The sequence below is a fragment of the Aythya ferina genome, assembly GCF_964211825.1.
Source record: "Aythya ferina genome assembly, chromosome: 2".
In the NCBI taxonomy this organism is placed as follows: domain Eukaryota; kingdom Metazoa; phylum Chordata; class Aves; order Anseriformes; family Anatidae; genus Aythya; species Aythya ferina.
Window position 1 is genome coordinate 102737139 of NC_140297.1, and position 14425 is coordinate 102751563.

The following is a 14425-nucleotide window of genomic DNA, read 5'->3' on the forward strand; positions in this document are numbered from 1 at the left end:
TGTAATAAGCCACAGAGGGATTAATAAGTAAAAAGAAATATTTTTTCACGCTGGAATTTAGTCTGGAATAGATGATGGCTTTCTTTTTTATTCAGAAACTAAATAAGATTATTCAGAAACCAAAGGAAAATAAAGCAATCACCAGAATGCTGCAATAAGCATTTTACACTATAAAACAATATTAAGTATATTGCTACCTGATATTCCAGTATTTATCATAAGAAACAAACAAACAAAAAAAAACCTCTGACTTTGGAGGAATCCTTGTTAATAGTAGCTTACATCAGCTTTCTTCTGCTGAAGGTTTTCACAATTCACACAAAGACATGTAGAGTAAATTGATATATATAGATATATAAACTGATTTATATATAATTTGTAACTTCACAAAGAGAAATGTGAAGAAGTCTTGTGAGGCCCTCAAGCTGGCCATAGCATTCTCATTGACAGTTTATCCTCATCTCCTATCCTTCCCCATAAACTACTCCAACGTCTGAAATAAGATTTACAGTTCCAAGTGGAAGTGGTCCTGCCCCACTTTAAGGAAAATTTAGGGAAGCTTTTCAGGAAAGAGAAGAAAGAGGAGGGGAGGGAATTATTATTATTATTATTATTATTTGTCGTGGTTTAACCCGGCCGGCAGCTAAATACCACGCAGCCGTTCGCTCACCCTCCCCCCTCCCTCTCTGGGATGGGGGAGAGAAATGGAAAGTGAAGCCCGTGAGTTGAGATAAAGACAGTTTAATAAGACAGGAAAATAATAATAACAAAATAATAATAACAATAATAATAATAATGATACAATGGTGATAATAGGAAAGTAATAATAATATGTACAAACAAGTGATGCACAATGCAATTGCTCACCACCCGCTGACCGATGCCCAGCCTAACCCCGAGCAGTCCGGCCCCCTCGCCCCGGCTAGCCACCCCTATATATTGTTTAGCATGACGTCAGATGCTATGGAATACCCCTTTGGCTAGTCTGGGTCACCTGTCCTGGGTCTGTCCCCTCCCAGCTCTTACTGCACCCCCAGCCTGCCTGTTGGCAGGACAGAGCAAAAGGCTGAGATGTCCTTGGCTTGGTATAAGCACTGCTCTGCAACAATTAAAACATCGGGGTGTTATCAGCACTCTTCTCATCCTAAGCCAAAACACAGCATTCCACCAGCTACTAGGAAGAAAATTAATTCTGTTCTAACTGAAACCAGGACATTATTATTATTATTATTATTATTATTATTATTATTATTATTATTATTAATTTATATTTATTATTGTTTATACTTTTAATTATATTATAATTTATTAATTTCATTAATATTATAATTTATTAAATATTATATTATTATAAGTATGATTATTATATTATTATACATAATATATAATTATAATTATTATATTATAATCATTATAATATATTATTAATTGATAATAATAATAATAATAACAACAACAACAGCTTTCACTCTGACAGATAAAACAGAAATTTCTCTTGGAAGAAATTATGTGATGTATATAAACCCTGAGTAATCTGCACTATTTGACCTGCTTCAAGCACAGGGCTTGGATTGGGTGAACTCTTGTCATCCCCTCTAACCTCATCATTCTCTGAGAAGTGCAATTTAGGAGGAGCTGTGTATGTCCACCTCTCCTAACAACACTGCTGTAACAGCCAAGGAACAAGAACGAATCAAGAGTTTTTAATCTTTTTGAATATATAACTTGCAGATAAATGGCTTGAAAACCACTATATAAGGAGTAGAGGATCCTGTGAAAACACTAATCCTAGAAGCAGCATATCCCAATTGTTACCACAAATAGTAAGTATCTCCACATTTTTGACATCTACAACTCTTCCAGTTAATGTATTTTTAAAAATAAAGTTATTTTGTAATCTTAATGGAATAACTGTTACTGCAAATAAATAAATAAATAAAAATAATAATTAACATGTTTTTCATGTGGACGTATATATGCTTTGGAACTTTGTTCTAACAAACTCAATTATTGAACTTTTAAAATCCAGCAGCAGATTATGCGCAGAACACATTTGCTTTCAATATGGCAATTAACATTAATAAAAACATCATATTGTAAATAAAAAATCATTCTTGTGATTAGCATCAGAATTCTCTCACACACAGAAAAAAATAAGACTATGTTATGCTTCTGTAAGAATTCAGTGACATATGGAAAAGATTTTCTCTGAACTATTTTCCTATTTAAACAATTTTCACTCTAGTGATTGAAAGAAAAACCCAGACTACCTGTTTCAAAAGGACAGTTAAATTATCTTTATTTGTTATTCAAGGGCAGTAATGTATTTTCTTGCAATTTTCTTGTTTCCATTTAAGATTAAAAACAAACAAACAAAAAAACACTACAAGGTATGCAACAGATAACAGTGACATTTTTAAGACAGCTAGGCTCTACTCCCCCATATCTCTAATTTCTAAGTTATATCTTTTTATTGGATTTATGAAACACATCAGGATCTATGCACTCATCCATGAAACAAATACATACATTTTAGAAAAAAATATAAAATATCTTGAGATATAAAGCGTGATTGTGTTTAGCAACTTACACAGTTTTTTGTCTTTCCCACATCTATTATTGCAAGTGTACAGGCTCCTTGTTTCCAAAAAAAACAAAGGAATAGAAATGCTGGCACACAAAGAAAAAAAAAAAAAGTTCTTAAAATAAGAGAAGCTCAAAGGAATATATGCTCCTCCCAAGCCAGATAAAACTTGAGTCTATAAACATAGACTAAGTACTTAAAATTTGTAATACTTTAATACTTGGATACTCTAGAGTCAAAGGGCAACCTGTAAAAAAAGACATTGGACATATGCAAAACCAGAGACATTTAATCAGTTAAGTATGAGCAAAGATGAAGAAAAGTTGAATCCCCCCCAAAATACTATAAAATAAAGAACTATTCTTTGTGACTAAGAACTGTTACATTGTATTTCACATAACTTAGATTTTCTTGAGGTAGAAGGGCAGCAGATTGTTCAAATCCAAATCCTTTTGAAAGATTAGTGTATTGTTTTGTTTTTCATCTTGACATATTTCTCCTCCTTTCTGAGAAAAGATCCACAGATCATGACTAATTATTCTCAGGGATGGACTCCGATTCTTATGTGAGGTAAAGGTCCAGGTGGAGACTGCAGCATTCCTAAGGGGTTGGTATTGGAAATAGTACTATTTAACATAGTTGGCAACATGGATAATGGGACTGAGTGCACACTAACCTAGTGTCTCAACAATACTAAATTGAGTGGTGTGGTCAATGCACTGGAAGGAAGTGTCCCCCATCCAGAGGGACCTTGACAGGTTCAAGACTTGTTATTTTCCCGTGCAAATAATATGCAGCTCAACAAGGCCCCTGCACCTTGGTTGGAGTAATTCCAAGCACAAATACAGGGTGGGTGGTGAGTGGATAGAGAGCAGCCCTGCAGAGAAGGACTTGGGGGTTCTGAAAAACTCATCATGAGCAAGTAACATATGCTTGCAGCTGTAAAGAATGTTCCAACAATTCATGTCAATAGATGGTTTGAAGGGTAAACCTTGAGTCTCTGATATCTAGTGGGTTTCAGAATAACTGCTAACTATTGTGACTATTGCATGGGACGCTACATAAGTCTCTGATATCCAGCCAAGAAGGACAAAGGAGAAGGACAAGGAAAAAGCCTGGGAGGAAGACTACGAGCCTTCAGCACAAGAGACAGCACAAGAGACCCCCAGAGGGACTACTGGAGACATACGCATGCACCAGTGGGTGTGGAGGAATGGTTAAGTGAAATAGGACACGTGGATGTTGGGCAGTTAGGAGGCAATGGGCTAGTAAAGTACCGTACTCAACTCACATGAGTCTGGCACGTACGCAGCTGGCTGAGAGCCAATCAGGCTCAAGGACACGATGCCCTTGAGCGATGGGGAAAGTCCCTAAGGCGGGATGGTGGCTAAAAGAAGGAGGAACTACCTGAAAAGAGCGGGAAATGTTAGCCAATCCTGAGCTTAGTTTTTGCAATATGTATGAGTTGATTATGTTTGAACTAGATAAAAGGCGACTGAGCTATCCATTAAAGTTGAAGTTCACTGTTCACTCATATTGAGCGTCTGTGTCTTCCTTCCGTCGACAACAAGTGGGAGGGTTTGGATTCCGGGAACTAATTACAATAACCCTGCCTTTTCTAGAAGTAGTAATGAATATGTAGTAGTAATGAATATGCCTAGGAGCATAAAAACCAGCTGCCTGATGTAATGTGTGTGTGTGTTGGAGGAGCCCAGACTCCCCACGCACCCAGCGCTGTTTGCTTGCCTTTTATTGACCCCCCCAAAAAAAATCTCATAAAGCTAAATTGACTCGGAATTTATAACACAGCCCAGAACCCAAACATATCATGGGGCTGCATGAAAAGAAGTGTACCTAGCAGATTAAGGGAGGTTATTCTCCCCCTGTACTCTGCTCTCATGAGACCCCACCAGGAGTGCTGTATTCAGCTCTGGGGCCTGCAGCAAAAGAAAGACCTGGTCCTGTTAAAGGAAGTTCAGAGGAAGGCCATGGAGATGCTCAGAAGTCTGGAGCAGCTCTCCTATGAAGAGAGTTGGGTTTACTCAGCCTGGAGAAGAGAAGGCTCCTGGAAGATCTTACAGCAGTCTTCAAGTACCTAAACAGGGCCTACAAAAAAGCTGTGGAGGAACACTTTGTCAGGGAGTATAGTGATAGAACAAGGAGTAATATCTTTAAGCCAAAAGAGGGTAGATTTAGATTAGATAGTAGGAAGAAATTCTTCAGGGTAAGGGTAGTGAGACATTGGAAAAGACTGGCTGGAGCAGTTGTGGATGTCCCATCACTGAAAGTGTTCAAGTAACCTGGTGTAATGAGAGGTATCCCTATACAAGGAAGTTGAATAGTCCTTAATATCCCTTCCAGCCCAAACCATTCTGTGATGACAAAAAACTTTCTTCTGTTCCTCTTCGTCACTTCCTAAGCTAATTGCATTAGAAGCAAACTAATAGTTTTATTTCAGCTCCAGTGAGGGCCCTGGTAGACCACAGTTTTAAAGGATAACAAAAGAGAATAAAGAGGGTTGTGTATAAACCCCAGCTTTTTCCAGGTAAACCTGTTCTGCCAACACAAACTGTGAACATACAGAACTGTGTGTGAAAAAAATGGAGTATAAAGATAAACAGGTATTCCCAGATTCCAGACTAATGGTCAATTCTCCTAAACACAGGTGGAAACAATATAGAATAGATGTATCTGTTAGAGCAACAAATAGTGACTTGAAGGAAGCATTTAATTTTCCATAAAGTTCCACAAAACATTATATTTGGACTGATTTTTGTGTTTGTTTTTTTTGTTTGTTTGTTTTTGAAACTATTACATCCACTATGATTCCTGTGAAAATTATGGGTTATATTATGTCTCTCAATGTGTGAATTGCTTCTGTAAAATATAGGTTTTGTAGGCCAATAGGATAATTTGACCGTGGAAGTCTAAGTCTAAGTACCTTATTTTTTTCTTCCAGTATTAAATAAAAGAAATATATCTAGGTAAAGAAACGTTGCTCTTTGAAGTTATAGTAGGACACGAGGTGCCAACAGTTGGAAGCAGTAACAGAAAACAGAAGCACTTAATGTGATGTTCTTTTCGTAACTAAAATTTTGTCCTAAATTAGATGATAAGACGTCAATGCTCAATAACTTTCATAATACTTTGTAAGTAATTACTGTTATAGCAGGTTACTGTCATGGATACAGTTTCTATTCCATTTTAGGGTAATATGATGCATTCAGTAGGTTGTTTTGGTTTCCCTATGTCTGAGTACATTTATAACCCACATAAATCTTTGTAAAGACTTTGTAAATTGGTTGAGGAAAGAGGCTAATAATAACCCAAGTTACAAACAGCATGATTGCTTTTTATCTTTTATATCTTTTTTATCTTTTAATTTTTATTCTTCACACCTAGTTATCATTTTTGAATCTGTTGAAATTTTTCCAATAGCTTTGACAGATGGAGTACATTTTCACCAATAATTTAACTCCTAAAACATTACTAAAACAAAGTGACTGGGTAGAAAGTCAAAGTTCAAAGAAAAAGCACTGAAATTAGATATCAGAGAAATTCACACATCATTTTTCATAACATCCAGCAACAGTCCCAACTTGAACAGAAACCTCAACCCTCAAGAAAATTATTTTGGTAAGCTAATATCTCTTATGTCTTTGAAGTTGTGTTCAAATCCTAAATACTTGCAACATAAATATTTGCAAATACAGATGTTGTCATTTACTACCCATAAGGCCAAAAGAAACTCTGAAATACTGCTTTAAATAATTTGCAGTAAGTTTTCCACACAGGAATATTATGTTTGATTACAAACCTTCATAATATATCAACCTTAACTTCTATGCATTTGAGCCTGTAGTATCAATATTCACTTCTCAGCCACTACACTTGAAAAAGTTGTATAATTAGATCATTCTGGGAAAACAAAACAAAACAAACAAACAAACAAAAAAAAAAAAAAACAGTTTCCTAGAACAGAAACAAGCATTAGAGATAAGCCATGTTGGAGGTCAGTCCATTTGGACTTGTATGTATTTCTCATTTAAAACTAATGTTGAGGGCTCCAGCTGTGTAGGTTTCCCTCTTACCTGACAGCTGACCTAGGGCTTCCCATTTTGCAAGCTTGACTGATAACATTAGGAGGCTTCTCCCTCTGCAACAACTCATGATCAATCTTCCCCAGGATGTAGAGTTCCTACTGGATAGTTAAACTTTCTTTGATTATTATAATCTTCAGGATGTTCTGATGAGTTAAGTGACCTGAAAACCTGGGTTAACTCATGCAAAGGCTGGATTGGTGCAGATGATACTTAGTGCAGATATTTAGTGTATGCTCACTTTGAGCATATGAAAGAACATCTGGCATGAACAAAAACATTAACTTATCAGAGCTATGTAGAGGTTTCTGATTTTTTTGGGGAGGAAGTTTACCGGGGAGCCTGAGGTTTTCTTCTGGGAAGTGTTTATTTATTTATTTTACAATACTATTGCTGATAATGATCTAACAATACTAATAACACAATCAGTTACCTTCTTTAAGTACAAAATACTTGATACAGAGTGGTTCCTAAAAATCTCACTTCTAGTTGAATTTTACAATTAGAAAAATCAAAATTAGAAAACATAAAGCACACCTGTGTTCGCTACTCAAATTTCTAGATGATTTTCCCCTCTTTCCAATTCTCAGTCTCTTTAATCCCTAGTTCAGAAATCCATCTGCTGCAGCACACTGATGGCTGCAGTGATAAATCACATCTAAAATGCAATATAAACCTGAAATAAAAATATTTTCCTTAAGTAATTAAAAAAGGAGCAATAATATAACACACATTCACAAACAAAGACTGCTCTTATTTGGCAATAAATGCAATTAAGTTCCTGTTATCCCAGGATATCTCCTGTTATGTAATCTTAATTTTAACATCTTTGTATGTAATAATTTAAAAGAAAATTATTCCTTACCATTTTTGATACTGTTATTGAAGAGAAAGTTGCTGTTGTTGAAGTCATGCTTTTCTTGCCTATTTTTCATTGTTTGCCTGTTTTTTAAGAGGCTGAGGTTATTGGGGAGGAGAAGAGGAAAAGAATTTCACAAACCACCAACATAAATTTACTTTGATAAACTTCCTTTGAAACCAAAAGGCCTACCACCAATGCTCTTCAGCAATTGCTATTCAGACACAAGGAGATTCACTGTTATTGACATTTAAAGTGTTTCTTATTATTTTTTTCAACAGTTCCACAGAAGAGGCAAAGAACAACCCAGTGCATAAGTCTTCCTCCTTTGTTTTCACAGAAAATTGAGTAAATTAGTTTAAACCCTCACTGAATGTGACACATATTTCTTAACCCACACTGAAATGAATAACAGTCATAGCCCATTTAGTTGAATGTGTAGGCTAAGCAGGTAGCTTCTAATGTTGTTCAGCTCAGTGGCAGCAGAGCCATTTGGTGGTGGTCAGTGGCAAAGAATCTCAGAAGACTTCACACAGAGGCACAGTTGTCAGTGTGTTACCACACCACATGCAGCTCAGCCAGCACATACATGTACGATCCTGCTTATACAGATGATGACCTATGCTGTGCCAGAAGGCTATCCTTTTGTGGATTGAACTTTTCAGAAAGAGGGAAGGCTCCAGAGATGTGTGGCAGTAATATCTAAGACATGCATTATCCACAAGGCTAGATCTGCCTTTCGACATGACATTTATAACTGGTTTTAAACATATTTTTTTTTTAATTTTAAACTATTAAAGCCAGTATTAAGTGAAAATCAAAGTTAAAAATATTTAATTCATCTGTCCATTTTCATCTAGGAAGCCTGTTAATTAATGTGATAACTAAAACAAATATATTCAAGTAAACTTTAAATAAGCTTAAGGTTAACTATTCAGACCAAAGATCATTGTGTCACGAGCATGTTGTCAGTGGTTGGTTTCCTTTCCCAGACATTACTAACATGAGCATTCTACTATGTAATGCATTACTTGTTTATTTTAAAATGTTAAATTAATCTCACTGATCTGAGAGCCCCTGTAGGTCATGATCAGGTATAACCAAAATGGTCAGCTTTTCCCAAGCAGTACTGAGGACTTTGGAGAAGATCTGGTTTTGATTACATTTTTTCATATTGGTCTATAGATCAGGTCAGTGGGTTCCTTTCAGTTTCAAAAAGGAAACAGACCAATGAAGATTAGAGATTTTTCAGTCACCTTGAACAGTACTTTGCTGAACAAGAATCAGGTCAGAACAAAAATTGACACCTGTTCAGCCATATACAGTAAACAATATCACTTAAATGTATGGAGAAGCTTTGTTATTAAAAAAAAAAAAAAAAAAAAAACCATCATAAGCTTCTTATCACATTGCCTTTTTTTTTTTTTTATGCAACACTATTGCAAAGTAACTTTAGACTGGATAGATTCACTGTCATTTACAGGCATTTTTTCTTGCCTACTTACAAAATGACACTGAGTGGGCGTTTTTGTTTTAAATGTGAGGAAGTAGAGGCATATCCACTAAATGTCTTAACAAAAGTTAAGTTTTTAATTTTGTTTATATTTTGATCAATTCTTGATTCTATTTTTATTATTATTATTATTCTTGACAGCATCTAAAAAGTATTTTCCTTCTGATATCAGAGATAAGAAATAATTGCCTTATAACTGTAAATATTTATGATCTTTATCTACATAAACATGACCTACTTTCAAATGTAGTTTCATAATGTTGGCAGTAGGGAAAATTAATCACAGATACATGATGCATTGCTTCAGATAAAACATTCCAACACTTATTAAGACACAAAACAACTTTTCTTCAAAATATGGCTCAGAGTCATTCTGGAAACTAATGGTTTTCCCACCCACATAAGCAGACAAGTAAGAATGTTCAAAAATGCTTTGTTTTCTCTGGGTCAGAGCACATCCTCTTGGCTTGTTCAACTACTCTGTTACAGTTTTATACGAATTAACAAAATTCTGATGTGAATAGATCTACTCAGATTTACCAGAATAGTTTTAGAAGCCATCCCTTCCGTAATTGTCTATAAATACTTTTCTTTAAAAAGAGATTACTTCTTGTACATTTACATGTACTTATTCTCAATTGATCTTTTCCACTGTAGTATTTTAACACCAATAATATTTTGTCTTTCAACAGTTCAAGGGTTGGTGGTATTTAAAACTGTAACATAGAACCTTGTGATGGCTCCAACTTCACTAAGTCTTTTTTTTTGACAGAAATGTACTTAAGAGAAAATTTATATTTTTGCAAAAGCCATCAGAGAATCATAGAATCATTAAGTTTGGAAAAGACCTCCAAGATCACATGGTCCAACATGTGATTGTACCATGGCTCTTTTACATGGTGGTAGAGGCTCCTCTACCACCAATACAACCCACTAAACCCATCATTCTACTGTTTTTACAGTAATCCATGAAGTAGCATATATTTTGTGGTAGGGTTCACTTAAATTCATTAAAAAAAAAAAAAAAAAAAAGCATATTTCTTTATCTTCCCAGTGCCAATGGAATGTCCATGTGTAGTCATAACTAAAGAGGAAAAATTAATTGTATACATAATGGTTACTGAGGCTAGATCCTCCTGTGTACTTTCTTTTGAATATTGTGCTTCAGACAGAGGACAGGGTAGCATCTTTTTGTCAAAAGATGATACCTACAGAAGTTATGAAGAAACCTTCAAGTAAACTGAAAATACATTAAAAATAATAATATCAATAAAAAAAAAAAATAAAGAAGAGCTTTCAGCGAGCTTCGTCCATGAAACTCATTTAATTTAACCTAATGTCAATCAGACCTAGAATACTCATAGCAGCATGAGCAGCGAGAATCAGGCTGTTCAAGGAAGATAATTTTCACAATAAGTCAGTCAATAATATATTACTAAAAGGACTAATAAGAACAGGAGTAAAAGCATACTTTGCTCAGAGAACTGCTTTTCCAAATGAATGTGGAATATGGTTTCTATAATGCTTTAAAAGGAAGTTAATTCAAAGATAAAATAGTTTCCATATATTGATATATCTTCTTGTCATGTCAGTTAAATAAAGAAGCATCTTACTTGTACAATTTTTATTAAAAAATAAAAATAAAAAAAAAAAAGTAAAATGGTCTTTTAACAACTTGGAAAATAAAAGTCCGGTAAGGGTCTGTACAACATAAATGGACTATTAATAACCATAAAAGTGTTGTTTATGAACTAATTTGGATTTTTTTTTTCTGATATAGAAGCTTACCAGATATAATTTTAGCCATGATAAAGACCTGTTTTGGGAATGCAGGAAAATCTTTGACATTAAAGCAGCCCTTGAAAATGCATGAGATTAATGTTCGGTTTTCAATTACGGTTATAACTCTTTAAGTTAGTAGAGCAAAAGATTCAAAGTTGAGAAAGAAAGTGTGTAAGAAAGCGTGTAAGAAAGCGTGTAAGAAAAAGGAGTCTAGACAATCCTTGCAGAGATGGACTCAGAATTTATAGGCATAAGAGTTATGAATCAATCCATGCTAGGAAAACAAAGCACACAAACTGAAGTTGATCACTTCAATTTCAGAGTTATTCAAGAGTTTGTTGTTTACTTTCTGTTCTCCATTTTGCTACAATGTAATTTAACATAAATGCAAATAAAGTGCTTATTTCTGTTTTCCATAGGATTTCCTTTAAAACTGCTGTTTCCAAATGCAGTTTGCTTGGAACTCCATCATAGAAAGGTAATTGCTTTACCACCTACTTAATGAGATGGATCACACTTTTGGAGTGCATAGTACTGTATAATCAGACTCCCAGTAATGATAATGACGTTAGGAACAGGAACCCTTATATAGGTGTCTATATTAACAGACACCTTTATATAGGTTTCTATATAAACAATTTAGAGTCAGAAGGAACTGCTTCCTCCTCTGTAATCTCTAGGTATCCTCTAGGGAGCCAAATTTCATACTCTCTTAAGTATTCTTCTATTGGATCACACAAACAGAACAGAACAAATCCTTGGAACAGAAAAGTTAATAAAAAGTGTCACACAAGTATAATTATTAATTATATATACATATATATATATATATATTATACATATTAAACTTGGTGGCAGAGTGTTCAGGTGCTTGTTTGCAAGTGGATGAAATCAAACCCAACAATGACAAGATTTAGTTTTATACACTTTAAAGCACACGATACATATGCTTGTTTACATAAACAATTAACGTAGCCTGAAAGTTAGTTTGACTTCCTTTTTTTTTTTCCCCCTTGGAATGCTGACAATACTTTATTCAATTGTACTGCTGTAATGACTTCTTCATTTATCAGCAATTGACATATAATTAAAAAAAAAAAGTAGAAAGCAACATTTAAATTTAAAATAATATGTACTTCATTGTTACAATATTTACAGCTACAAAAATATAGCTAGTTGAATTAAAATTTGCACTAGGAAAAAAATAGTTTTTTCCTGATAGAAAGTTGCCCTTACTCTCCATAGGTACTTGTCTATTATATTTCAGAGGAAAAGCACCAACTAAAATTTGTGCAGTAAAAGTGGTAGGAGACAAGTAATTTTATTCTTACAAAAAGCAATGTGGAACATGAAAATTTGTGTTGATAAATTCTGCAGATATTAGTGGAATAATAGTTAGTATAGAATTATTTTTATGGATAACAACTGCTAGTCTCTTCAACCCACAGATTAGCCAACCAGTAGAATAATAAATTTGTATGTTTTAAATGATTTCAAGATCCACCCCTCTTGGTGCTGAAGTTAACTACAATGATTTAAGTCTGCTTATTACCAGCTGCTTTAAATTATTAATTTTCTGATGAATTTATTTCTCAGTTTTACCTGAAGTAAATACCAATACTTTAGATCTAATTTAGAAATCTGGCCTTAATAAAAAGCAGGCTATGTGCACGTACGTAAAAATGACAGACATGTTATTTCATTATTTTTTCCACTCAAAGGTTTTTGAGAATTCTCTGAAATGTTTTTTTGTTTGTTTGTTTGTTTGTTTTTTGTTTTTGTTTTGTTTTGTTTTGTTTTGGATGTAGGTATGACTAATTCCACTGATACCTAATATTTTATAGAAATACTTTAATCTTCAATATATTATCCAAAAAAGTAAATTCAGAAAAAGATCCCAAAATGAAAGTTTTCTAACACACGGATGATCTAGAACAAGAGTTAGGCTTCTAGCAATGAGATTATGCATAGCAGAGTCTGCTTTACAAAATGGCTTTAAGAATCAGTGTGAAGTGAGAAAAATAAAATGCAGTTAACTGGACATTCTGTTAGTTCTATTTGCTATATTAAACTGAACAGAATTACTTTTGAAATTTGGCCTTTTCTCATTGCTAATGGGGCATCCATATACTCTCACACCATCTGGTATGTTAACCTTTCAAATAGCGACAAACTAAAATATTTGTCCCACATCAACAAGCCATAGTATTAATAAGCCATATTTCATTGCATTATTATAATGTCATATAGCTAAGAACACCTCTCCCTACATACACTTTTTTCTTATCCTATCCTCAGATATTTTCTGAAGAAAATTAGGATTATTAGGATATTAATCTCATTAGATGAATTTATGAAAAGAGAAACACTGTGAAAACACTACTTCTAAGAACAAAATGCAATATGAACAGCTGCAAACTCATAACAGAATTATTATGGCACTTTAGGTTTATACTACCAATAACTGTTGAAAATTACTAAAGTTTTTCTTATTCCAGCATATCCTGTTAAAGATGTATTTCACAGTGATTTAAAAAAGGATTTCAGCACTGAAACAATATGTCTTGAAGTCTCAGTATTTGTATTAACTTCTAAATCAAAAATAAGAAATAAACATTTAACAAAATACCGCTTTGAAAATTTAAAAAACTTACCTTGTTGTAAAAAAGTACCCTTCTATATCTGAAAAACAATAATAACAACCTCTATGTTTTATGTTTTACCCTATGTAATAGGGTGTTAGGATTAATATTACCCAGCAGTAGTGAAAGGAAAGGAGAGAAATATCTAGCTAAATCTAACTCAGCTACATACTTCAAATAACTGTTTCCTGATCTTCAGTACTTTGCTGGGTATTTCAGACCATTTTTTTCCCTACTATCAGTATGAAAGTAACCCATACTCTGTAGCAAATGAGAAATATAAGAATAAGTAATAAGCCCCCAATCTTACCCCTTACCCTCTGGGTTTTCTGGGCTCCTCTCGCTTCTCAGTGTTACAGAGACATGTGTAAACAACAGAATTTCCTGCATCCTTTTCTCATCTACACTGTACTGGGACTTGGCCAACAGGATTATTTACAACATTAGGGCCACTCCACAGTAACTTGAAAATGACTCCCCATTGGTCAGGCTTTATCAAAACTAAAACCACAACATTTTTCCTTTATGTGCAAGTCATTTATCCCAAATAAAACATTTTTCCATGTTGTTCTTCACTAAGTATTACTTTCTTCTATTTATATTCCTCCTTACCTTTCTAAACTGAAGACTATGACCCCAGTCGCCTAAGGGTTATGCAAAAGCCTAAATTAATTATTCTAACTGTAGTAATTAAGCACATGCACCCAGACTGGGTGGATTCGTATGTTACTTCTTGCTCTTATGCAGATTTCCTGGCCAACTATATGGCAGGTCCTAGAGGTATAAAGCTGATACGGTTTGTTGCAGTTCATATGATTTGCTATAGCTCTGAACAGCTAAATATTTTCAATTATAAAAAAAAAAAAAATCATATATAAAATACTGACAATTCATATATCATAATCTCAGACTGAGAAGCCAGGGCTCTTATAAGTTTTAGGAGTA

General features: G+C 34.1%; 1 protein-coding gene across 13 annotated transcripts in view; it reads right to left on the reverse strand.

Annotated features, from left to right (window-relative positions):
• The window catches only part of CCDC102B (coiled-coil domain containing 102B), a 172995-nt gene extending 159103 nt beyond the window's left edge, over window positions 1-13892 (reverse strand). For 7 of the 13 annotated variants that reach the window (XM_084511403.1, XM_084511393.1, XM_084511405.1 and 4 more), the window contains exon 1: window positions 13798-13892. The gene's annotated coding sequence lies outside the window, so the exon portion shown is untranslated. Of the gene's footprint in view, window positions 1-867; window positions 892-2590; window positions 2611-7549; window positions 7627-13492; window positions 13514-13790 lie in introns of those variants that run through there. The other 6 variants (XM_084511399.1, XM_084511404.1, XM_084511398.1 and 3 more) reach the window with 6 other exon arrangements.
• Between the last annotated feature and the right edge of the window lie 533 nt (window positions 13893-14425).